The following is a 26,250-nucleotide window of genomic DNA, read 5'->3' as shown; positions in this document are numbered from 1 at the left end:
GTTTACAAAAGTCAATGCTAGCGCATGGCAGTGCGGCCATGCGAGCCTTAAATAGTTGCAGCACGTTTAGGACCTTCAGAGAAGGACCAATGGAGTTGCTGCAGTATCTGAGCATGTGACCCCAGATCTCCACTGGAAGATCTTGCCCTGGGCATGCTCAGAGTGCAAAGCAGGACTTAGTCCTAGCACCTACAAGGACCTTCCAAGAAGGACCAATGACCTAGGTGCAGTATCTGATCATGTGACCTTCGATCTCCACTGAGAGATCTTACTCTGGGCATGCTCAGAACGTGAAAAGCAGGACTTAGTCCCAGAAGCGTCTGCTCGCCGCTGCCCAGCACTGATTTCAATGGCAGAAGCAGAAGTACAGTGTTGCTGTTGTTAAACGGACAACTGCAGAGTCTGACAATATTGGTAGACATCACTGGAACACATGAAAATATCCTCTTTCCTGAGACTACAGGTAGGCTTGGCAGGATGTGGATCTCCTGTTGCCCGGAGATTTGAATATTAAGCAGAACCTGAAGAGTTGGAAGGTTTTGGGTCAAGTCATCCACCGAACAGCTGTCAGCTGAACAATTGATGGTCTGACAGCCATATTTCCTTTATCCTCTAAACCCAGGAATGATCAGCTATGAGAGAACCGCTGCCCGACTCCTCTGTCCCCTCCTCCTCCAGCAGCGGCTGATTGTCCGCTAGAAATCTGATGTGCTTGAACCTTCTTTTTCCCTGAGGTCATCTATCAGGGGAGAGCTGGGAGCCCCCCATACACATTAGACTGTCTGCATATGTGGCTGGGATTGGTGGGTTTGGACAATGTTAATCAAAACAACAGATTTAGAAAGGACATAACATCGCCTCACATTCTGGTGAAATATAAGCTTCTCCTTTTTTCCTCACTTAAACTTTTTATATGTTCTTACACTGCTGTGCATGTGAAAGTGGCCAATAACTATCGTTCATGGCAACCTATAAACATGCAAAAAGATCAACAAAGCGTGCAGGGAAATGTATTAAGGAACGGTAAGCTGCTGCCAACACCTCTGTCCCCTCCAGACACTTCTGGAAGCGCTTATTTCCAAGTTGAACTCATTCTACAGTTGGGGGACAGTTGCTTCGCTTCATTATTCATTATTACTCATTCTTCCGTCGGGGGACAGTTGCTTCGCTTCATCAAATTGTTATTCACCAGCAGAAATCTGTATAATAATTTTGTTGAATTACTGTATTTTTTTGACTAGTGAAGTTATATTACATTAACTACATGAGCAGCAATGTTAAGGTCTCAGATTAGGATACCCCATGTTTGTCCATCACATCTTTATGTCTCGTGTTAGCGAATCACCAGGTGGCAGCCTCCCAGTAAAGTTGTGAACATGACATCATGCAGCGTCCACCGCGGCCTCCACCATGCCGCACTTTGCATGTCTGCAGACCGGGCATTCTCTGCCTTCTCCTATATGGCTGATTTACTGTGGTCTAACTGTTCACGGGTAATAAACACTGCACAAGTAGAGAAAAAACATTGTGTGTTATCTGTTTCAGCACACAGATTAAGTAGGACTTCAGCAAAACAAAAATTCTCTAAGTGTAAAATGTATTTACTGAATGTATTTATTTAGGATTAACAACGCTACTTATGGTTTAACAAACACAATAAAACATAAGTGTGCGCTATAGGACGTGTGCTAGACTTAGCAATTCTAGAAATTATAACCCGTGAGCCTGGTGGAGGAAGCTATAGGGTGTGTGTCATGTGAATATTGAATATTTGCACTCTGTGACATTGAGTAGAGCGGTAGGATCCCATTACATGCTGTCCATTCCAGTTTCTGAACAGAAAAAAAATTTGAGGATGTTGGTGTGTCCCTCACATGATTGACACCAAAAACACCTGAATTAACCCATTCACCATAATGAGGCCCCATCGGTGTCTTTCATGTTTGGCAAAAAATAAATAAATTGTGCAATATGAGTTTTTCGATGGTGGGTGTCACAGACCTCGCATTAGAGCAATGCCAACAGAATGCAGGTCGCATTGCAGCATCACCGATTATGGCCCTCGGGGGTGAGTAAACCACACAGACTATTTCTGTTACTCACAAACTGCAAATAGCTTTTAAGTACAGAGGTCTAGTCTTGTGCGTGCTGCCACCCTTTTCCTTGCCCTCACTGCTCAATGCCAAGCAGTCAAATGATGCCCAGTATTAATGGAGTCAGTCAAGCTCAGGGTAAGAATCACTTGGGTTCATATACAATTAACAGTAAGCTCAGTAAACACAGGCAGCGTGTAAATAAATGCTGAGAATAGAGCTGGCGCGCCCCGGGGCTTAGCAATACCGACTCGTGATGACTTAACATGTGTTATATTACATTTCCAGAATTGTCCACAGCCAACCAAATATCCCCCGGCTGGACACCCACGGATGGTGTTTTCTTAGGAGTAGTACCCAGGCCAGAGGTTGTAGAAGGAGGGGGAATCAGTGAATAAACAGAGATCTCTGTGGGATCCTGGGCCTGTAGCCGGTATATATATAAATCATCAGGCTCCAGAGCCAGTGCAGAGTAACAGCAGGCCGGTGAGACATTGTTTCCACAGACAGACAACATACTACCCGCCACATGTGAGAGGTAGCAAATGTCTCCCTGGCATCATCTAATGCCACCTCCAGGGCAAGAAACCTTTATACCTCGGGGTCCGTCCACTCATCTCTCATTACTTTCACTACTGACAATATTAAATGCATTGCGCCCATTCTGAAGAAGGTCTGTGAATAATAATCAATAATCTTAAAATAGATTCTAAGTCAGATACAAAACTAAAAATCTCACAACCTAATATTTACCATTAACCATCAAAAATTGGTTTTTGTTTTTAGGTATCATAGGTTGTGTGTCCCACAGCTTGCTGGGTGAGGAAATCAAACTGGGGTACAACTGTGAAAAAACACACCTCTATGTTATGGAAAGATGAATTGTAAATACATGTCAGTGTCATTATCCAGCACCCCGAGATTTAGTGCCATTATACTGTACCCCTAGTGTCAGTGTCATTATCCTGTACCCGAGTGTCAGTGTCATCCCACACCCCGAGTCAGTGTTATTATCCTGTACCCCAAGTGTCAAGCGTTATTATCCTGCACCGCAGTGTCACTGCCATTATACTGTACCCCTAGTGTCAGTGCCATTATACTGTACCCCTAGTGTCAGTGTCATTATCCTGCACCCCGAGTGTGAAGGTTGTTATCCTGTACCCCGAGTGTGAGCGTCATTATCCCGCACCGAGAGTCAGCGTGATTATCCCACACCCCGAGTCAGTGTCATTATCCTGTACCCCGAGTGTCAACCGTTAGTATCCCACACCGCGAGTCTCAGTGTCATTATAATATTCCCCTAGTGTCAGTGCCATTATAATGTTCCCCTAGTGTCAGTGCCATTATAATGTTCCCCTAGTGTCAGTGCCATTATACTGTACCCCTAGTGTGAGTGTCATTATCCCGCACGCCGAGAGTCAGTGCAATTATCCAGCACCCCGAGTGTCAAGCGTTATTATCCTGCACCGCGAGTGTCAGTGCCATTATACTGTACCTCTAGTGTCAGGGCCATTATATTGTACCCCTAGTGTCAGTGTCATTATATTGTACCCCTAGTGTCAGTGTCATTATCCTGCACCCCGAGTGTCAAGGTTGTTATCCTGTACCCCGAGTCTGAGCGTCATTATCCTGTACCCCAAGAGTGAGCATCATTATCCTGTACTCTGAGTGTGAGCGTCATTATCCTGTACCCCGAGTGTCAGTGTCATTATCCTGTACCCCGAGTGTCAGCGTTGCTATCCTGTACCCCAAGTGTGAGTGTCATTATCCCGTGCTCAAAGTGTCCATGTGTCATTATTCTGTCCCTGAAGTGGCGAAGCCTATGTTCACCGAAGCTTTGCTGCAGATCACCTACTGACCCTGGATAGGTCTGACGTATGTTAAGTGTTTCCGCTGCACATTCAGTGAATGGACGCTGAGCACTGTAAGGCAACAAGAGTGTAGAATGTGACTTCATCACAGAGGATAAGAGACCGCTCGGGACAATATTTCTGGTCTCAGTGTAAGGATTAATCTGCCTGAATTAGATGATAGACATTCTGGCAGCAATGCTCTGCACCTGTGGCCTGGCCTCCATTCAGATTTTTGTATTTCTGTGATGAAAAATTATGAAGTGGAATAGAAGCCAAAAAAAGTGCTTCCTTCTGATCTGCTTCCATCTTGCTTTTGGCTGAAGCAGCAGGTGTCAGTATGTGCAGGGCGTGTGAGGAGGCTGCAGCTAGCGGCTCCACCGATCAGTGCTCCGGGCTGGGAGCGACTTCGTTCACAGCATTGCTCATTCTCAGGGCAGCGTGCAGCATGTAAGTCACTGCTCCGCACAGCTGAAAGCAATAAATCACCACTAGAAAAATTATCTGTCCAAAACTCAATAAGTTTATCTTCCAAATTGCTGGCAAGCAAAACATTCAAATCCCAGTGTTACAAATTAACGTATAAAGTAGGAGTATCAGAATAAAACACCAAATCCATCTAGTCTAGTCTGTGCATCTGCTGGAGCCGCCGATGGCTATGTTCACATGGGCTGCAGATTTTCTGGCTGAAATCCTGAAGGGCATTTGCCACATTTGACCATACTGGCAACGGAGGATTTCCACAAAAGTACTATTAACACAGTGCATGATAGTGGACTGAGGTAGAAGAGTCCAGAGAATTGATGCAGCATAAGAGAAGTCTTGGAGATGAGTGCGGGAGGTTTGCCTTAAGAGTCCAGGTAAGGCAGATGCGAGGAAGCAGGTAGGTTGCGATAATACATATCATAACCAATCTCAAAGGAAATGAATGGGAGTTACAGGAACCTATGTGTAAAGAACAGTGAAAACCCCCCTTCAAACGATAAACCTTCCATCCTGTCACAATCAGGATTCCCAGTCCTCCACATCATCATATTCTGTGCCCCCTATTATTGACGACAAGCACAATAATCTGCTTACAGCTGATCTTGACTGAGCTAATCTCTGCCATTTATTTGAAATACGGCACAATCGGATAATATAGAAGTACTTTAGGGGGTTATAATCCCCCTTAGGTGATGGATCATTGCAGACGTGGGTTACGTATAATGACCCATGATGCATGCTCTTTGCTGGGAAGAGAGCAGAGGTTACACACAGCAAAGTCTTCAAATTGAAAACACTCTCTGACTTACAGATAAAATGGGCCATTTAAATAATCTTGCTGTAAGCATTTTTCTTCTAGCTCCTCCATTGTAGATTGTGTAAAAACCACATGAAACAGGCCGTATTTAGGGATCCAAATACTTTCATAAGCTTTGTGCCGCATGTGTGTCTCCTGGGCTGGTGCATCGGGGATTTTTCAGGCCTCGTTCATATCAAAGGCTGTCCTCGTTCAGGATTCAGGCAAGACGCCTGGCACATGGATAAAGAGTTAACTCGTTACACGTCAAACCATGCACCAGTTACCTTGTTTAATTGCCTGAGGAAGGACCTTGTGTGAAACATTATTACCCTAGAAGCTGACAAGGTCAATAAATCCTCTAACTTAGCAGTAAATCAGAGGTGAGGTTCCTCTTATTTGATCCTACTTTTTAATAGATCACATGTACACATCTGGAGGTTTTTGCACAGACATTTTCTCCAATTTGAGGACCCAACTCTCCGAATCTAGTAGTAGGGTCCACATTTAATCAAAGAGCACACAGATGCCATCCATGTTGCAGAAGTTTCCGTCTCGTCACTCTTAGCTAGCGTCTACAGTGTGGGAGCAGGCACTGACCTTATGACGCTCACTCCCACAATGAAGATGGCAGCATAGTGGAAGGAGGAGGACACTGCTTAGCATAGCCCGCCGCCCAGACCTGGGGTGGTCCGTTTTATAAATTATCAGCAAAAACCACCAATAGAGCGATTTAGAAAAACTAATATACCGCAGAGTTCTTCACTAAAAACATCTTATCGTACTTCTTCTGGCTTTACAGAATGAGGATCTGTTTATGAACCGGCTAACCAATGCTGCCATTCAACAAGATGACAGAATGGGTTAACGGTTATATAACAGTGAGCAGAATGCAGGAATCCCTCGAATGTACAATTCTTGATTCTCCCCCATTCATCAATGCATTTCAGGCAGCCCATTTATTTTTCCTCTTCCAGATTATTTCCATGTGTAATAGTACCGTACTGTAATTCTGACTAGTTGTGTACTACTTCAAAAGCTAAAATCAGTAGCTCATGTGTAAGTGGAGCACATCGCACAAGATGGTCTTCATCCACAGAGGTGGGACTTGTTTGGACAAATTAGACTGGTAAACATTTTGTCTTATGGAAATTTCTTCCATGGAAACATATATATTTTGTACACAATGTGCACTCACATACCGTACCGCTACGCGCACAAGAAGGCTACAGCAAGCAATGCAATACAATATGCGGCACAAGATATCAGCACGACCGTGAAATGTCCCACACATGGCGAAGAGACAACATTCGGGGCTTTGTTCAGTTCATTATATTCACTTTTCATTTATTATTATGCTCTGCTTATATAGGGCTGTGCAGTCATCAGCACTGTCCACACTTGGGCCCAAAATTTGAATTCCCCATCAGTATATCAGTATGAATCGCTGAATAGGAGGATATATACCACAAGCACACACTGCGCACGTGGGGTAAATAGATCATCTTGCTGTGTGCGCATTGAAAGCTTTTTGGAAAAATCTAATGAACATGTGTAGAAAACAAGCAGTGAAAAAAGCTAACAAGTCCTGTGCGAGTCTGAAGTCGCTGACAAATGAGGTATGTGCGTGATAGGCAGTATTGTGATCTGTCCTGCAGTATTGGGATGGATCCCATAATATTGTGATCAGTCCTGCAGTACTGTGATCAGTCTTTCAGGATTGCGATCGGCCCTGGAGTATAGTGATCTCTGTATTGTGATCTGTCCAAAATTGTATTCTGCCCTGCAGATTGTGATCGGTCCTGGATATTGTGAACAGTCAACAGTCCTGCAGTATAGTCATTGGTCCTCAAGTATTGGGATCGGCCCTACAGTATTGGGATCAGTCCTGCAGGATTGTGGTCTGTTGTTTAGGGTTGTAATCGGTCCTGCAGTATTCTGATCCGTCCTGCAGCATTGTGATCAGTTCTGCAGTATTGTAATCTGTCCTGCAGGATTGTGATCGCTTCTGCAGGATTGTGATCGCTTCTGCAGTATCATAATCAGTTCTGCAGCATTGACATCGGTCCTGCAGTAATGTGATCGGTCCTGCAGTATTGTGATCGGTCCTGCGGTATTGTGATCGGTCCTGCAGTATTGTGATCGGTCCTGCAGTATTGTGATCGGTCCTGCGGTATTGTGATCGGTCCTGCGGTATTGTGATCGGTCCTGCAGTATTGTGATCGGTCCTGCAGTATTGTGATCGGTCCTGCAGTATTGTGATCGGTCCTGCGGTATTGTGATCGGTAGTGCAGTATTGTGATCGGTCCTGCAGTATTGTGATCGGTCCTGCAGTATTATGATTGGTCCTGCAGTATTGTGATCGGTATTGTGATTGGTCCTGCAGTATTGTGATCGGTCCTGCGGTATTGTGATCGGTCCTGCGGTATTGTGATCGGTCCTGCAGTATTGTGATCGGTCCTGCAGTATTATGATTGGTCCTGCAGTATTGTGATCGGTATTGTGATTGGTCCTGCAGTATTGTGATCGGTCCTGCAGTATTGTGATCGGTCCTGCGGTATTGTGATTGGTCCTGCAGTATTGTGATCGGTCCTGCTGTATTGTGATCGGTCCTGCAGTATTGTGATCGGTCCTGCAGTATTGTGATCGGTCCTGCAGTATTGTGATCGGTCCTGCAGTATTGTGATCAGTCCTGCAGTATTGTGATCGGTCCTGCGGTATTGTGATCGGTATTGTGATCGGTCATGCAGTACTGTGATCGGTATTGTGATCAGTCCTGCAGTATTGTGATCGGTATTGTGATCGGTCCTGCAGTATTGTGATCGGTCCTGCGGTATTGTGATCGGTCCTGCGGTATTGTGATCAGTCCTGCAGTATTGTGATCGGTATTGTGATCGGTCATGCAGTATTGTGATCGGTATTGTGATCGGTCCTGCAGTATTGTGATCGGTATTGTGATCGGTCCTGCAGTATTGAGATCGGTATTGAGATCGGTCCTGCAGTATTGTGATCGGTATTGTGATCGGTCCTGCAGTATTGTGATCGGTATTGTGATCGGTCCTGCAGTATTGTGATCGGTATTGAGATCGGTCCTGCAGTATTGTGATCCGTATTGTGATCGGTCCTGCAGTATTGTGATCGGTATTGTGATCGGTCCTGCAGTATTGTGATCGGTATTGTGATCGGTCCTGCAGTATTATGATCCGTATTGTGATTGGTCCTGCAGTATTGTGATCCGTATTGAGATCGGTCCTGCAGTATTGTGATCGGTATTGTGATCGGTCCTGCAGTATTGTGATCGGTATTGTGATCGGTCCTGCAGTATTATGATCCGTATTGTGATCGGTCCTGCAGTATTGTGATCAGTATTGTGATCGGTCCTGCAGTATTGTGATCGGTATTGTGATCGGTCCTGCAGTATTGTGATCGGTATTGTGATCGGTCCTGCAGTATTATGATCCGTATTGTGATCGGTCCTGCAGTATTGTGATCGGTATTGTGATCGGTCCTGCAGTATTGTGATCGGTATTGTGATCGGTCCTGCAGTATTGTGATCGGTCCTGCAGTATTGTGATCGGTATTGTGATCAGTCCTGCAGTATTGTGATCGGTATTGTGATCGGTCCTGCAGTATTGTGATCCGTATTGTGATCCGTATTGTGATCGGTCCTGCAGTATTGTGATCGGTATTGTGATCGGTCCTGCAGTATTGTGATCGGTATTGTGATCAGTCCTGCAGTATTGTGATCGGTATTGTGATCGGTCCTGCAGTATTGTGATCAGTATTGTGATCGGTCCTGCAGTATTGTCATTGGTATTGAGATCGGTCCTGCAGTATTGTGATCGGTATTGTGATCAGTCCTGCAGTATTATGATCCGTATTGTGATCGGTCCTGCAGTATTGTGATCCGTATTGTGATCGGTCCTGCAGTATTGTGATCCGTATTGTGATCGGTCCTGCAGTATTATGATCCGTATTGTGATCGGTCCTGCAGTATTGTGATCCGTATTGTGATCGGTCCTGCAGTATTGTGATCCGTATTGTGATCGGTCCTGCAGTATTGTGATCCGTATTGAGATCGGTCCTGCAGTATTGTGATCTGTCCTGCATGTCAGCAAACTATGATGAAGAGACATAGGGTATCTAGATTTGAGTGTCTATGCCTGCTATGACTTGTTTTCTGGGCCGGCAACTAGTTACTCGCTGCAAGTTTTCTGACCATCACTATAACAATATTATAAAGACGCTGACAATCTCACGATAAGAGAAGTACCAGAAGAAAATCTTGCCAGCACAGTTGTAAAAAGTTACTACTTAAATGGAACCTGTCACCAAAAAAAAAACGCTATTAACCTGCAGATATAGGGTCAATCTGCAGGTTAATAGAGTTATTACCATGCCTGCTGCCTACACTTAGCCGAATGCTGCAGGGAGAAAATGAACTTTATTTTCTCCCAGCAGCATTGGGTTTCAGTCATGGGGGGCGGTTCAGTCCCTCCTCTGCATATTGAGTGGGGGGTCTGTAACCGCACCTCTGACTGACGCTGGCTCGGCACTAAGCTACTGCCGATAAAATGGTGAAGTCTTAGCACAAGTGCACACATTTCCTAATGGCTCGCTAAGTACCCTATGAATCTGAACTGTATAAGTATAATTGTTCACATTCTTTAGCTGCATTATTCTACGTGAAGGTGGAGTTCTGCTGCGGCCAGGCCAGACACTGGGTGCTGCGTCAGCCCTCCACTAATAGAGGCATTTCTGCTTGCATTGCTTGTCTTGCAGATTGGTGAGGTCACAATGTGTTTTTTTTTTAAATAAGACAAACATCAGAAAACTTTCCTGGATAACGAATACTCTCCTATTCCAGAATCCATCATTTCCAGCGGGACTGCTCCCAGATCTCTTTCGGCACAGCCTGTACTAAGAGGGCCGGCTTCAGGGGATCCCACAGACTGGAGACAGGGGAAAGGAACGATAATGTTCTGGGCACCCCTCCGACATAACCCAGTCTGATGTCATAACCAAAACCTCTGTTGTTGCCAAAAATACCCTTTAAATAATACTGTGCTCTCCAGATCCCAACCACAATGTGTATAATATGCATTTAACTGTTTGCTGCTGAGAACGATTCGCTAGACATCGTGACCGATACAGAACCATCCTACGAACGCACACAAGGCTCCCGAGTCAACATTGTCCTTTGTTCCTTTCTTTTGAAATAAAAGTGTGTCTGATAGTGACTTTTTTAATATGAGCTTTATTCATTATTTCACTTGCGCCTTTCAATAAAATAACTTTTACTTGGTTTTGTTTTCCTCTCTGCATTATAGACGTGGTTTTGGTTATCCTGATATAATTCATAACTTGCGACTTTCTGAAATGTTACAAAATGTTGTGACTTTGTACTCGAGTGATCTTATCAAGAATAAAATCCCTCAAATTTATTTTTTTTTGATTGTTTGAAGACTATCTAGCAACATTTTAAAGAATTATGCAACCAAAAAGTCACCCCCCCAAAAAAAAAAAATTTGAAGAAAAAACGAGCATCTTTGATTCTGGGCAAAATTCACCAACCCACGAGTGCCGTTTTGAAGAAAAACTCACAAACAAATGCAATGATGACTCGCGGCCACAAGTTCAATGTGATCAGCGGCTGCACCACCAGTGTCTATCAGGAACAAGAACGACACAAATCTATTGGCATTACCGTTTCAGATGAACTTGCTCCCATCGAAAATTATCGTGAATAGAAACGCTCTAATCTGCCATGGTTCTCCAAAGAGCGCAGGACATCCAAGCATAAACACTCATCAAAGGCAGGTGATCACTGAGTAAGACCACCTGCTGCACATCCCAGAAGGAGCAGGGATTTAACTCATTAATTTATCATGAAACTAAATATCAATATGTTCACGTTGTCCTACTGCATATCACATTTTTGCTGAAAGGTTTCCTTAAAGCTCTGTTTCACATTGCCATTTTTCCATCTCGGCTTTTTTATATACAGTACAGACCAAAAGTTTGGACACACCTTCTCATTTAAAGATTTTTCTGTATTTTCATGACTATGAAAACTGTACATTCACACTGAAGGCATCAAAACTATGAACTAACACATGTGGAATTATATACTTAACAAAAAAGTGTGAAACAACTGAAATTATGTCTTATATTCTAGGGTCTTCAAAGTAGCCACCTTTTGCTTTGATGACTGCTCTGCACACTCAAAAATGATCTTTTCGCCCCCAATTTTTTATTTTCCCAAGGGTAAGAGAAGAAATTGGACCACAAAAGTTGTTGTGCAATTTGTCCTGAGTACGCTGATACCCCATATGTGGGGGTAAACTACTGTTTGGGCGCAAGGCAGAGCTCGGAAGGGATGGAGCGCTGTTTGACTTTTCAATGCAAAATTGACACGAATTGTGATGGGACGCCATGTTGTGTTTGGAGAGCCACTGATGTGCCTAAACATTGAAACCCCCCACAAGTGACACCATTTTGTAAAGTAGACCCCCTAAGGAACTTATCTAGATGTGTGGTGAGCACTTTGACCCACCAAGTGCTTCACAGAAGTTTATAACGCAGAGCTGTAAAAATAAAAAATCATATTTTTTCACAAAAATGATCTTTTCGCCCCCAATTTTTTATTTTCCCAAGGGTAAGTGAAGAAATTGGACCCCAAAAGTTGTTGAGCAATTTGTCGTGAGTATGCTGATACCCCATATGTGGGGCTAAACCACTGTTTGGGCTCATGGCAGAGCTTGGAAGGCAAGGAGTGCAGTTTGACTTTTCAATGCAAAATTGACTGGAATTGAGATGGGACGCCATGTTGCGTTTGGAGAGCCACTGATGTGCCTAAACATTGAAAACCCCCAAAAGTGACAAAATTTTGGAAAGTAGACCCCCTAAGGAACTTATCTAGATGTGTTGTGAGAGCTTTGAACCCCCAAGTGTTTCACTACAGTTTATAACGCAGAGCCATGAAAATAAAAATTATTTTTTCCCACAAAAATTATTTTTTAGCCCCCAGTTTTGTATTTTCCCAAGGGTAACAGGAGAAAATGGACCCCCAAAAGTTGTTGTCCAATTTGTCCTGAGTACGCTGATACCCCATATGTTGGGGGGAACCACTGTTTGGGCGCATGGCAGAGCTCGGAAGGGAAGGTGCGCCATTTGGAATGCAGACTTAGATTGAATGGTCTGCAGGCGTCACATTGCGTTTGCAGAGCCCCTAATGTACCTAAGCAGTAGAACCCCCCACAATTGACCCCATATTGGAAACTAGACCCCCCAAGGATCTTATCTAGATGTGTTGTGAAAACTTTGAAATCCCAAGCGTTTCACTACAGTTTATAACGCAGAGCCGTGAAAATACATTTTTTTTATTTTCCCAAGGGTAACAAGAGAAATTGGACCCCAAAAGTTGTTGTCCAATTTGTCCTGAGTATGCTGATACCTCATATGTTGGGGCAAACCCCTGTTTGGGCGCACGGGAGAGCTCGGAAGGGAAGGAGCGCTATTTTACTTTTTCAACGTAGAATTGGCTGGAATTGAGATCGGACGCCATGTCGCATTTGGAGAGCCCCTGATGTGCCTAAACAGTGCAAAACCCCAATTCTAACTGAAACCCTAACCCTAGCCCCAACCCTAACCCTAGCCCCAACCCTCACCCTAACCCTAGCCCCAACCCTCACCCTAACCCCAACCGTAGCCCTAACCCTAGCCTTAACCCTAGCCCTAACCCTAATTGGAAAATGGAAATAAATACATCTTTTTATTTTATTATTTTTCCCTATTTATGGGAGTGATGAAGGGGGGTTTGATTTACTATTTATAGCGTTTTTTTTGCGAATTTTTATGATTGGCAGCCGTCACAGACTAAAAGGCGCTTTTTATTGCAAAAAATAGTTTTTTGCGTCTCCACATTTTGAGAGCTATAATTGTTTCCATATTTTGGTCCACAGAGTCTTGTGAGGTCTTGTTTTTTGTGGGACGAGTTGACGTTTTTATTGGTAAAATTTTCGGGCACACAACATTTTTTGATTGCTTTTTATTCCGATTTTTGTGAGGCAGAATGACCAAAAACCAGCTATTCATGAATTTCTTTTGGGGGGGGGGGGCGTTTATACCGTTCCACATTTAGTAAAATTGATAAAGCAGTTTTATTCTTCGGGTCAGTACGATTACAGTGATATCTTATTTATATCATTTTTTATGTTTTGGTGCTTTTATACGATAAAAACAATCTTATAGAAAAAATAATTATTTTTGCATCGCTGTATTCTGAGGACTATAACTTCTTTATTTTTTTGCTAATGTTGCTGTATGACGGCTTGTTTTTTGCAGGACGAGATGACATTTTCAGCGGTACCATGGTTATTTATATCTGCCTTTTTGATCACGTGTTATTCCACTTTTTGTTCGGCGGTATGATAATAAAGCGTTGTTTTTTGCCTCTTATTTTATTTTTTTTTTACCACGTTCACTGAAGGGGTTAACTAGCACAAGTTTTATAGGTGGGGTCGTTACGGACGCGGCGATACTAAATATGTGTACTTTTATTTTTTTTTATTATTTAGAAAAAGAAATGTATTTATGGGAACAATATTTTTTTTTTCTTTATTTAGGAATTATTTTTTTTTTTTTACTTGTGAATATTTTTTTTTTTACTTTATTACATTGCCCCGGGGGGGCATCATGTTATAGGGTCAGATCGCTGATATGACACTATGCAGAGCACTGTGTCAGATCAGCGATCTGACATGCAGGGCTGCAGGCTTACTAGCGCTTGCTCTGAGCAGGCGCTGGTAAGCCACCTCCCTGCAGCACCTGGATGTAGCCCCGCGGCCATTTTGGATCCGTGGCCTGCAGGGAGGAGACGCTTAGTACAAGGTGAGCACATCGCCTTGTACCGAGGTTCTCAGGGAAGCACGCAGGGAGCCCCCTCCCCGTGCAATGCTTCCCTGTACCGCCAGAACGCTGCGATCATGTTCCACAGTGTTCCGGGGGTTAATGTGCCAGGGGCGGTCTGTGACCGCTCCTGGCACATAGTGCCGGATGTCAGCTGCGATAGACAGCTGACACCCGGCCGCGCTCCCCCCGTGAGCGCGGACGATCACATATGATGTACTATTCCGTCACTGGGAATTAAGTCCCAGGTCACCTCGACGGGATAGTACGTCATATGGGATTAATGGGTTAACAGTTGTTGTAGAGATGTATCTGCTGCTAGAACTCTGTGTGGCATTGACCTGGTCTCTGAGCTGCTGTTAACCTGCGTGCGATTTCTGAGGCTGGTGACTCGGATAAACTTATCCTCAGAAGCAGAGGTGACTCTTGGTCTTCCTTTCCTGGGGCCGCCTTCATGTGAGCCAGTTTCTTTGTAGCACTTGATGGTTTTTGCCACTGCACTTGGGGACACTTTCAAAGTTTTCCCAATTTTTCGGACTGACTGACCTTCATTTCTTAAAGTAATGATGGCCACTCGTTTTTCTTAGATGATTTTTTCTTGCCATAATACAAATTATAACAGTCTATTCAGTAGGATTATCAGCTGTGTATCCACCAGACTTCTGCACAACACAACTGATGGTCCCAACCCCGTTTATAAGGCAAGAAATCCCACTTATTAAACCTGACAGGGCACACCTGTGAAGTGAAAACCATTTCCGGTGACTACCTCTTGAAGCTCATCAAGAGAATGCCAAGAGTGTGCAAAGCAGTCATCAAAGCAAAAGGTGGCTACTTTGAAGAACCTAGAATACAAGACATATTTTCAGTTGTTTCACACTTTTTTTGTCAAGTATATAATTCCACATGTGTTAATTCATAGTTTTGATGCCTTCAGTGTGAATGTACAATTTTCATAGTCATAAAAATACAGAATAATCTTTTAATGAGAAGGTGTGTCCAAACTTTTGGTCTGTACTGTATTTTTTTTATGATTTATAGCACAATTTATAAAAAAATATTCACATCAGACCATTAGACTGGATAACCTGACAATGCAAACAAACAGGAATGCCAAAAGTGTAGTGAGCCAATGAAGCCGTCAGAGTGCAGAGGAAAGTCGCGGCAGCGGAGGAGTCCGCAGAGGAGTAGACCGTACGCTTCACACGGATGTTGTGACTTGTATGGATCTCTTGGGCCCAGTGACTAATTTCTGGCTCTTTGCGCTGATGACGAGAGATCTGAGAATCCTGAAGAGGTTGTGAAGATCTCACCGACACCCAGCAACGGCAAAAAAAAAAAAAATGTGTGAATGAGGCCTTTGTCCACTCTATTGATTCCCCCCGCAGTTGTAGTTTTAAGGACTTGGGATCCGTTGTCTATAAATTCACATTACTGAACAACAAATCTGATTGATCACGTTCCCCGAATCCTGCTGACTTATTTATAGATCTGGACGGACCCCCCTCTATCATTACTCCGCCAACCGCAGAAGCCGTGCCAGTGGGATGCCAGCCAAAACACAAAAGGGAAAGCCTCTACCATAGCGGAAGTGAGATCACTGTTCGTATGGCTTGTATTAACCCCCTCCTTGCTGGACCGATGATCAGAGATTTTACTTTTCATCATTAGAAGGCGAAAAAGTTAGAAAACCTCCAGGGAAATAATACTGAAAGACTGAAGACCAACGTCCGGGAGGAGCACAATGTTCTCCTATAGCTGCTTAGGCCAGTGACGGGACGTGTACGTCAGACTATATAAAGGCTGCTCCACACATCTTCATTTTATATGCTTGACAGAATAGAAATACTAGCTGCGTTCTCCAAAACACATTCCTGAGTGCTAATTTTAGGAGAGAGGAAATCTTTGTGAGCAGTCTTAGCCGACGTGAGTAAAAAGTCCTCAAACTGTTCTTTAAGCTAACTTTCTACACGGACTTCCAAAAAAAGAAAAAAAAAAGAGAGAGAGATCATTTTCATAGCTGCGTTCCAGAAGGAAGCGGAGGGGAAAGCGGAATCTGACTGGTATGTTTCCATCATAGCAGAAGCTGAAATTATTCATGACAGAATGAAAAGGAGCGATTTATCCGGGCGCTGCTTTCAGGAAGGGTTAATATGGAGGAAAATGTCTCCTGTTTCAGCCAAAGAATAATAAGCAATGAGGCAGAAAAAGGGCATAAAGAGGGTTAAAGACAGACTGCAGCGGCCCAGACCAAGGATTGCTCCAGTATATTCATCATCTGCACAGACAGTCAACAGTTTAAATGCAGATCTGCTTACAACCAACGATCCTTCGTCAGACCTTCATATTAAGGTCTAGAAGGTCTAAATAATTACATCCACAGTCGCTGCCCGGCGTCAGGCGCCCAGGAAGCCGCACAATTCATTCAAAGCTTATAAAGGCAATGAAGAAAAGGAATAAGCAAAGATTCAGCGTTGTTACACAAGAAACCAATCAAACTGCACCAGAAAAGAAAAAGATATCAGTAATCCTTACTGGCTGCAATGGGAAGACCAGGATCTGTCCATATACTACTGTAGGGGCTAAAAAGCCGCAGTTCTAGCAGTTCACCAGCAACTTATACACAACATGACCTCACTACTTTTTATAAATTATACCTTTACAATTTTGTCCACATTCTTTAAATGAAAAATGAACATAACAAGTGGTCTGGATAATAACTTCATATGGTGCTGTGCATCCTATGTGTCTCCTCAGTCACATACTTTACTCTTGTCTACGGGTGCTGCTCACATAATTAGAATATCATCCAAAGTTAATATATTTCAGTTCTTCAATACAAAAAGTGACACTCCTATATTATATAGTCAATACACACAGAGTGATCTATTTCACGTGTTTATTTCTGTTAATGTTGATGATTATGGCTTACAGCCAATGAAAACCTAAAAGTCATTATCTCAGTAAATTATAATAATTAACAAGAAACGCCTGTAAAGGCTCCTAAGCGTTTATAAAGGTCCCTTAGTCTGTTTCGGTAGCTCCACAATCATGGGGAAGACTGCTGACCTGACAGATGTCCAGAAGGCGTCACTGACACTCCACAAGGAGGGGAAGCCACTAAAGGTCATTGCTAAAGAAGCCGTCTGTTCACACAGTGCTGTATCTAAAAATATTAATGTGAAGTTGAGTGGAAGGAAAACGTGTGGTAGAAAAAGGTGCACAAACAACTGGGATAACCGCAGCCTTGAAAAGATTGTTAAGAAAAGGCCATTCAAAAATGTGGGGGAGATAAACAAGGAGTGGACTGCTGCTGGAGTCATTGCTTCGAGAGTCACCACACACAGACGTATCCAGGACATGAGCCTCAAGTGTTACATTGCTTGTGTCAGCCACTCATGACCAAGAGACAACGCAAGAAGCGTCTTATCTGGGCCAAGGAGAAGAAGAACCGGACTGTTATCAGTGGTCCAAGGTCTCAGAGTCTGGAGGAAGAGTGGAGAGGCCACAATCCAAGCTGCTGGAGGCCTAGTGTGAAGTTTCCACAATCAGTGATGGTTTGGGAGCCATGTCATCTGCTGGTGTAGATCCACTGGGTTTTATCAAGACCAAAGTCAGCGCAGCCGTCTACCAGGAGATTTATGATTCCCTCTGCTGACAAGCTTTATGGAGATGGAAATATCATTCTCCAGCAGGACTTGGCACCTGTCCACACTGCCAAAAGTACCAATACCTGGTTTTCCAACAACAGTATCACTGGGCTTGATTGGGAGCAAACTTGTCTGACCTTAACCTCATAGAGAATCTATGGAGTATTATCAAGAAGAAGATGAGAGACACCAGACCCAACAATGCAGATGAGCTGAAGGCTGCTATCAAAGCAACCTGGGCTTCTATAACCCCTTAGCAGTGCCACAGGCTGATCGCCTCCATGCCACGCTGCATTGATGAAGTAATTGACGCAAAAGGAGCCACGACCAAGTATTGAGTGCATTTACTGAACATACATTTCAGTAGGCCAACATTTCGGATTTTACAATTATGTTAAAGCTTGTGTTACAAAGTATTCTAATTTACTGAGATAATGACTTTTGGGTTTTCATTGGCTGCAAGCCATAATCATCAATATTAACAGAAATAAACACGTGAAACAGATCACCCTGTCTGTAATGACTCTATACAATATATGAGTGTCACTTTTGTATTGAAGAACTGAAATAAATTAACTTTTTGATGATATTCTAATTTTGTGAGAAGCACCTGTATATTACCCCTCATCCTTGACAACTTACTAAATGTCACCCTCAAGTAGCGAATGGTTAGAGCTGCAGGATCACACCGCAAACGGGTTATTTCTAGGTTTCATATGGAGAAACATAGGACTATATAGGTAGGATATGTTTATACAAGAAAGTGGTTGTCACAGGGTTATCGTGACTGTTGCTAGGTTTTGAGTATGTGATAATTCCCTTTCTTCTCCTACTTTGGTTTTTCCCCATCCTCCACTCCCCAGTGCATTCCTCTGTTATATGTGATTGCATATTTATATGCCTGGTATTTTCCATTTCCCATGTTGGGATTACGTTTTTGGTGTACTACGGTGCACAACTTCTCCCCTTTACCCTGGGTGAGGAAAGTGTGCTGAAGGAGGGTGGATTCAGGAAATAAGGCATGGTATGTGCCCCCAACATCTTCACCTCAGAAGTAACCCAGGGAACAGGGCAAGCTATGGCGCCCCCCAGCGTTAGGGACAGAGAAGGTGCCCTGGTCCCGGGACACCCGTCAACAGATTCGTGACAGTGTTTGTGGTGAAAAAAAAAAAAATTCATTGAACGTTTGTTTGTGACGTAAATTCTTGAGACATGTAACTTTTTTATTATATTGGCGATGGAGCTGTGTGAAGGCTTCATTTTTTTGTGTGGCAAGCGGATGTTCGCATTTATACAATTTTGAGGTACATATGAAGTTTTGATCACTTTTTAGTGCATTTATGTGGTGTTTGTGGAGACTTGAAAAAATGCAATTCTGCTGCTTCAATTTTTTTTGTCTCTTTACATTTTTTAATGATGGAATTACGTTCTGATTTTAATAGACCGGTCTTAGATGGATGTGATAATAACAAATATCATTGAATCTAACTTTTCCTTTACCACCTGGACCAGCGGTCCCCAACCTTTTTGACCTTGAGAGCCACATTCAGCACTGAGATGGGGTTGCGAGCCACATTTAGCTCTGAGAGGGGGTCACGAGCAACATCCTGCTTCTGTCCCCCTCAAAGTCATGTCAACCAAAGCCCCCATTACGGGTATAATGATAACCGAAGCTTTTCCACAGAAATCACTCGAAAGCAGTACACTGAGACCCAGGGGTTCCCACAATGCCCCAATTCAGTATTATCCCATCAAGGACTCCCAACACACTGTTGCATCCAGCTTCAAGAACCTCCTCTAATAGGTAGTATCATCTTCCAGCTTACCATACCTAAAACATCTCTAAACCCCTAAGACCAGTATATGTGCATCTAGATCTGATCTTCAGTGCTTGGCTACTCAAAATTTCACAATTTTGAGATGTACTCTTCGTACCTGTTTGCTAGACCTGGAGCTAATGCACCAAGCTGGCAGACACCCGCGAGCCACAATTCCTGGGATCGCGAGCCACATGTGGCTCCCAAGCTACAGGTTGGGGACCCCTGACGTAGACTGTGTACTTCAAAACAAACATAGGGTTATAGAATATAGTAAAAATCACTGACTCCTATGTGGGCCAACGGGCACTTGGAACATCACGTCCCCATGTCGCGAGCTGTTAATGCTGCTATCAAACTTTAACAGAGGCATTTAACAAAGGGATGTGTGATGAGACTGGAAACCTTGCAGTAGTGACTATAACGGCTGACTGCATATGATGAGAGGGCTAATTAATCAGCTCTATTTTAAGTCGTAGCCAATTAAGTTTCCTGATTTCTCTGTTAAAATGAAGCCAGGGCAATTGCAAATTTTAAGTCCAGCCTTATGCTATTCTGTTCTAGAACCCCAGACAATAACATGACCATGATCTTTGATGCACGTATTACAATGCACACTCGATTTGATTGCCCTTTCTGCCCATCATCATGTCAGTGTAGTTATTTTCCTAAGGCCAATATGAAAGGACAGTTTAAACTGTGAGGAAATGTATTTAACGTGCCGTTTGCAGAAAGGACCTCTTTACTGTATGTATATTCAAGAAGAAGTTGATTTATTTTTCCAGAATTAACATTAATCAAGAGGAAAGGTAGAGCGGGCTGGTGACTTGCAAGTGCAGCACGGGGTTTGGTCCTTTGAGTGATTGACGTTCCTATTCGGAAAGCCTTCCTCTTGTATATTTGCTTAGTAGTTCCTTAGATTAAATCCGTTATTTCGACAAAGAATTTAATGCAATTTGCTCCCAAACAAGGCAATATTTACACAAGATGAATTGAAATTCCGACCCAGTTATGTGAAATTTACTATTTTCCTAAACCTTCTACTGTTGAGAGCCCGGTGACACTCTAGTGGTTTGCTTAAACAAACTTTCCTAATTAAGAACAGGGTTATAATTCATCAAGTAGCCATAGTCTGGAGATATTTTCCGAGAGCTTCACTTTTGAAGCTGCACAAATTGTTATACTATGGAAGCTGCGGTTCTTCATCTAATTCATGCTACTGTCCTGATAATTAGATCTACATAAGTGAAAACCTCAGCCATAGCCACAAGTAGTGATCTGGCCCTTTAAACATAGCACATGTTATATTATATATATATACATTGCACTTTAGTGACCCTTTACATTCTGACTGTAGCCTTCGTAAAAAGAATTTGTCAAAACCTTCATAAACTCTGTTTCATTTGGAGTTTTGACATTTTTTGAGCTCAGCATAGAGAAGATGTGCAAGTTACGTAACCGCAGATATGTTGTATTTTACAATTCTAATGTTGGGTTCAGCCTGCGATGCCCTTGGATGATCTTAGCAGAGTTAAAAGACCTATCTGATTTCAAACACATCACACGGCACCTGAGCCATTACAGAGTCTTGAAGACCTCACTGTCTGTATTTAGAGCAGATTCAGGGAGGCAGCTGGCGTCCAGGCATAGGAGTAAGGGACGGGGAAACCGAAGTAGATCATTGAAGATACTAAAGGGCAATATAAGTGCCTTTTGTTTGCAGGTGGTCTTATAAAAGGTTGCTTTAAGGTTGGCCTTTCGACAAACATTAATTGCACCACAGAGCACATCCATACTTGTTAGGCAAACACTGTGTCTTGTTCATAAATGCCAAACGATTCTGATATTCAATCTGCATACCCATCCAAAACCACTAATAACTCTTCCCCAGGTGAGGGGGCACACTCCGCGCTGCCAATCACAGCTCCTTCTGTGCACCTGTGGGGCAATGGGGGCAGGGCGACCTCATCATTCAACACATTTATAAGATACAATACAGTTAGGTCCATATATATTTGGACAGAGACAACATTTTTCTAATTTTGGTTATAGACATTACCACAATTAATTTTAAACAAAACAATTCAGATGCAGTTGAAGTTCAGACTTTCAGCTTTCATTTGAGGGTATCCACATTAAAATTGGATGAAGGGTTTAGGAGTTTCAGCTCCTTAACATGTGCCACCCTGTTTTTAAAGGGACCAAAAGTAATTGGACAGATTAAATAATTGTAAATAAAATGTTCATTTTTAGTACTTGGTTGAAAACCCTTTGTGGGCAATAACTGCCTGAAGTCTTGAACTCATGGACATCACCAGACCCTGGGTTTCCTCCTTTTTGATGCTCGGCCGGCCTTCACTGCGGTGGTTTTCAGTTGCTGTTTGTTTGTGGCCTTTCTGTCTGAAGTTTAGTCTTTAACAAGTGAAATGCTGCTCAATTGGGTTGAGATCAGGTGACTGACTTGGCCATTCAAGAATATTCCACTTCTTTGCTTTAATAAACTCCTGGGTTGCTTTGGCTTTATGCTTTGGGTCATTGTCCATCTGTAGTATGAAACGACGACCAATCAGTTTGGCTGCATTTGGCTGGATCTGAGCACACAGTATGGCGGCTCTGAATACCTCAGAATTCATTCGGCTGCTTCTGTCCTGTGTCACATCATCAATAAACACTAGTGACCCAGTGCCACTGGCAGCCATGCATGCCCAAGCCATCACACTGCCTCCGCCGTGTTTTACAGATGATGTGGTATGCTTTGGATCATGAGCTGTACCACGCCTTCCCCATACTTTTCTCTTTCCATCATTCTGGTAGAGGTTGATCTTGGTTTCATCTGTCCAAAGAATGTTCTTCCAGAACTGTGCGGCTTTTTTAGATGTTTTTTAGCCTTTTTCTTCTTGATGCTTATGAGTGGCTGCACCGTGCAGTGAACCCTCTGTATTTACTTTCATGCAGTCTTCTCTTTATGGTAGATTTGGATATTGATACGCCGACCTCCTGGAGAGTGTTGGTCACTTGGTTGGCTGTTGTGAAGGGGTTTCTCTTCACCATGGAGATTATTCTGTGATCATCCACCACTGTTGTCTTCCGTGGGCGCCCAGGTCTTTTTGCATTGATGAGTTCACCAGTGCTTTCTTTCTTTCTCAGGATGTACCAAACTGTAGATTTTGCCACTCCTAATATTGTAGCAATTTCTCGGATGGGTTTTTTCTGTTTTCGCAGCTTAAGGATGGCTTGTTTCACCTGCATGGAGAGCTCCTTTACCGCATGTTTACTTCACAGCAAAACCTTCCAAATGCAAGTACCACACCTCACATCAACTCCAGGCCTTTGACCTGCTTAATTGAGAATGACATAACGAAGGGATTGCCCACACTTGTCCATGAAATAGCCTTGGAGTCAATTGTCCAATTACTTTTGGTCCCTTTAAAAACAGGGTGGCACATGTTAAGGAGCTGAAACTCCTAAACCCTTCATCCAATTTTAATGTGGATACCCTCAAATGAAAGCTGAAAGTCTGAACTTCAACTGCATCTGAATTGTTTTGTTTAAAATTCATTGTGGTAATGTCTACAACCAAAATTAGAAAAATGTTGTCTCTGTCCAAATATATATGGACCTAACTGTATGTATAAAATAACTAAATAATTGTGTGATATCGAACATCAGAGCAAATAACGAATGTGACAGCTGCCACTATGGAAAGCCACTGTTCTGTCAATGGGACCATTATTCAGTTCATTTTTTCGCACAACAGAGAATTCTTTAGTGGGAAATTATTTTGGCTTACGATGATTGGTGCATGGGTAAAATCGTTTCCCAATTTATTCTTGTGAAAACACAAATTCCACTTCGCTTTGTCCCAATCTCCTTCCTACATAGGAGATCCACTAGTGTAATCTGATCACAGGCGCACCAGCCCCCTGCCCATATCTTGCATACACAGTCCTAGCAGCCTTTCTGGCCCGCTTCTTTTATAGGACGACTTTCCCGACACACGCCTGTCACTGGGTATGCATATCGTCCCTATAAAAATCGCACCTGCAGTGAACTAATCGCTGCCTCATTGCAATTAAACATGCTAATTACTCAGTGCCCACTGGTTTTACATGGCCCACCCCTGTATTGATGATTGACAGGTTCGCTTGCCTTAGCTTTCACTCCAGACTGCTCACTCCAGGAAAGCTATTGCTGTCCGTCACCAGTGAAGCTGGCAGGCCATGCAAAACCAGTCAATGGAATGATGTACTGAGCCTCTTGGCCCCACTCACGGTGCACCCATCTCCCTAATTATTGTATATAATTAAACATCAGTTTCTGGAGAATGGAGGCAGTGATTACAATAATTAACTTTATAGGGGCTATAACTCATAGAAGGCTATGTGCCTAAATTATACTGTGACTTTGGGCTGATAGATTTAACCTCACAGCTGAGTAAAGGGTGAATGTACCCATCTATATTGGTCTTTATACATCTCAATATCGTCAACATATTACTACATTGGTCTGGCCACTAGGTTGAGTAGTTATATTACTGATGAGTAACAGAGAAGACATCAACTTTCCATTATCCTAACTACAAATCCTAAGGTCTCCAATGCCATTTAACTAATAACAGCAGATACCAAATACCAAGGTTGGGTCTTTACTAGGGTGTACTTATATATCCAAAATTCATAACACATCCCCCACCCAGAGGATAAATTGCAAGTACAGTCATGAGAAAGGGCGTCCTGATCCCCCCCCTTATAAGCAGAACATACTGACGTCAATGTCTATAGGTTGGGCAGAGATAGTGGAGTTTAGCGTCTGATGGATTTCGATGAATGGTTTACATTTTCTTTAACATCCAGTAGAACTAAACCCATGAGAACAGAACGCCATACTTAAGGGATACTTTCCACGAACACAACCAGGTATAAAGTAACAGATTAATGCATTGAAGCCACTGATGAAGGTCTCACAGGATGCAGTCGTGGGCTGCTAAATCGACAGAAGTCACGATCTACATGACCATCTCATAAACTCTCTGACGCCTTTGTGTATTCAGAATTGTTGGCGTCTTTCCAAAACACACAGCCCCTTCTATATGAAACAGCAACCTGCAGTGCCAGCCAGAACCTACCACCGGTGTTACGTCCTTTTCTTCCTCCTTCAACACCACACTTCAGCGTGCCACTGCGCCGACTACAGAGGCTCGAGTTACAACAAAGCCTTTTTGTGTTGCCTTCATATAAATCTAGCACCAGTGAAATATTCTTCCTTTGGGATAATAGTTGACACTGGAAAGATAAATAGCATCAATCATATTGACAGGTGATATGTTCAGGAATATGTGTAAATGTTTGTGCACGCCTCTATTTCTGCTTGTGCATCTGTTTACGCACAAATCCACAAGCCAATGAGTGTGCGAATGTCTATGCGCCCGGCGGCTGATGTGTATCTGTTAGCATACATGAGTGAGTGTCCGTCTGTTTCGGGATGTGTAGGCAGAGTCATTATCAACCAATGTGTGCGCCTATTCATTCTCACTCGGTGTATTTACTTAAAGGGAATATTTTCAGATCGGATTCACATGCACAGGAGCATAGCTCCTGACGTGAGTTAATGTATGGAAGACTTGTTAGTGATGGCCACTGTACCACGGGATATCAAAAATTTAAGAAGGTCTGTTTTCACATCTACTGTGTTTAAATGTCTCTATCATCACCGTATTGTAGAACAATATAAACACTCAGACACAGACTCGTTTCATACGGATTACATTTTGAAAGTTTTACGTCTGACTAAGCCTTTACAAGTTCTGGTTTTTCTTCTCAAAGGTCTAAGGCCTCATGTACAGATTATAATCGCATTATGAGAACCACAATGTTTAGTATTGTGTGCCATATTCAAGAGCTGACATCCTTAAGCCAAATTTTTTTTTTAAGGTAAAATACAGTCAATCACATGTGTGGCAACCGTTGTGTTATGCTGGAATTTATCGTGCTCTGACATCAATCTATCATGACTGGATCAGAAGAGTTTTTGTGGAGATTCTCCGCGCTGCTGGATGGTGGAAAGATGTCAGTCCGAGACGCAATGTAATAAATTAATAGTGGTTTTTATATAAACTATATATATATATATATATATATAAATACTATTAATTTATTAAATCACATCTCGGACTGACATCTTTCCACAATCCAGCAGCGCGGAGAATCTCCACAAAAACTCTTCTGATACGGATATCTAATGGTCACGGCGTGGCCGATGGATCTGCAGCAGCTGTGAAGTATAAACGACAAGCACCTTCTGATACATCTCCCTGGATGTTTATGTAGATAAAACCCTGTTTTACGCTCTCTTTCGCCTCATCTTTATCCCATAAATCTATCATATACGTATGCCTCCGATGTATTCAGAATCTGCATCACGAGACTGCCCACGTCATCATTTGTAAATGAAAGTAAAGGGTCTTTTAACTATCTCATCATGGAGCAAGGCATCGTCTCCAAATATACGTATATATCAACCCCACCAACAAAGCCATGATGAAGTGTTTTGTGAGTGGATCCCAATGGAAGCTTCCAGCCTTGAACAAGCTGTTGAGACACCACCATGTCTCACCATGACTTTTGGTGTGCAAGTTTCTTGAGACAACTG

The 26,250-nt window shown here is 43.0% G+C and overlaps 1 protein-coding gene across 6 annotated transcripts in view; it reads left to right on the top strand.

The window, feature by feature from the left end:
- Nucleotides 1-26,250, top strand: part of ZNF469 (zinc finger protein 469) — a 463,146-nt gene that overhangs the window by 177,972 nt on the left and 258,924 nt on the right. For 2 of the 6 annotated variants that reach the window (XR_011315267.1, XR_011315265.1), the window contains one exon: nucleotides 10,093-10,474. The exons of the other annotated variants lie outside the window; for them this stretch is intronic. The gene's annotated coding sequence lies outside the window, so the exon portion shown is untranslated. Of the gene's footprint in view, nucleotides 1-10,092; nucleotides 10,475-26,250 lie in introns of those variants that run through there. 6 annotated transcript variants of the gene reach the window in all.

Source organism: Ranitomeya imitator, chromosome 9 (assembly GCF_032444005.1).
Source record: "Ranitomeya imitator isolate aRanImi1 chromosome 9, aRanImi1.pri, whole genome shotgun sequence".
NCBI classification, from domain to species: domain Eukaryota; kingdom Metazoa; phylum Chordata; class Amphibia; order Anura; family Dendrobatidae; genus Ranitomeya; species Ranitomeya imitator.
The sequence above is the reverse complement of the archived record's forward strand: the minus strand, read 5'-3'. Positions and strand labels throughout refer to the sequence as shown.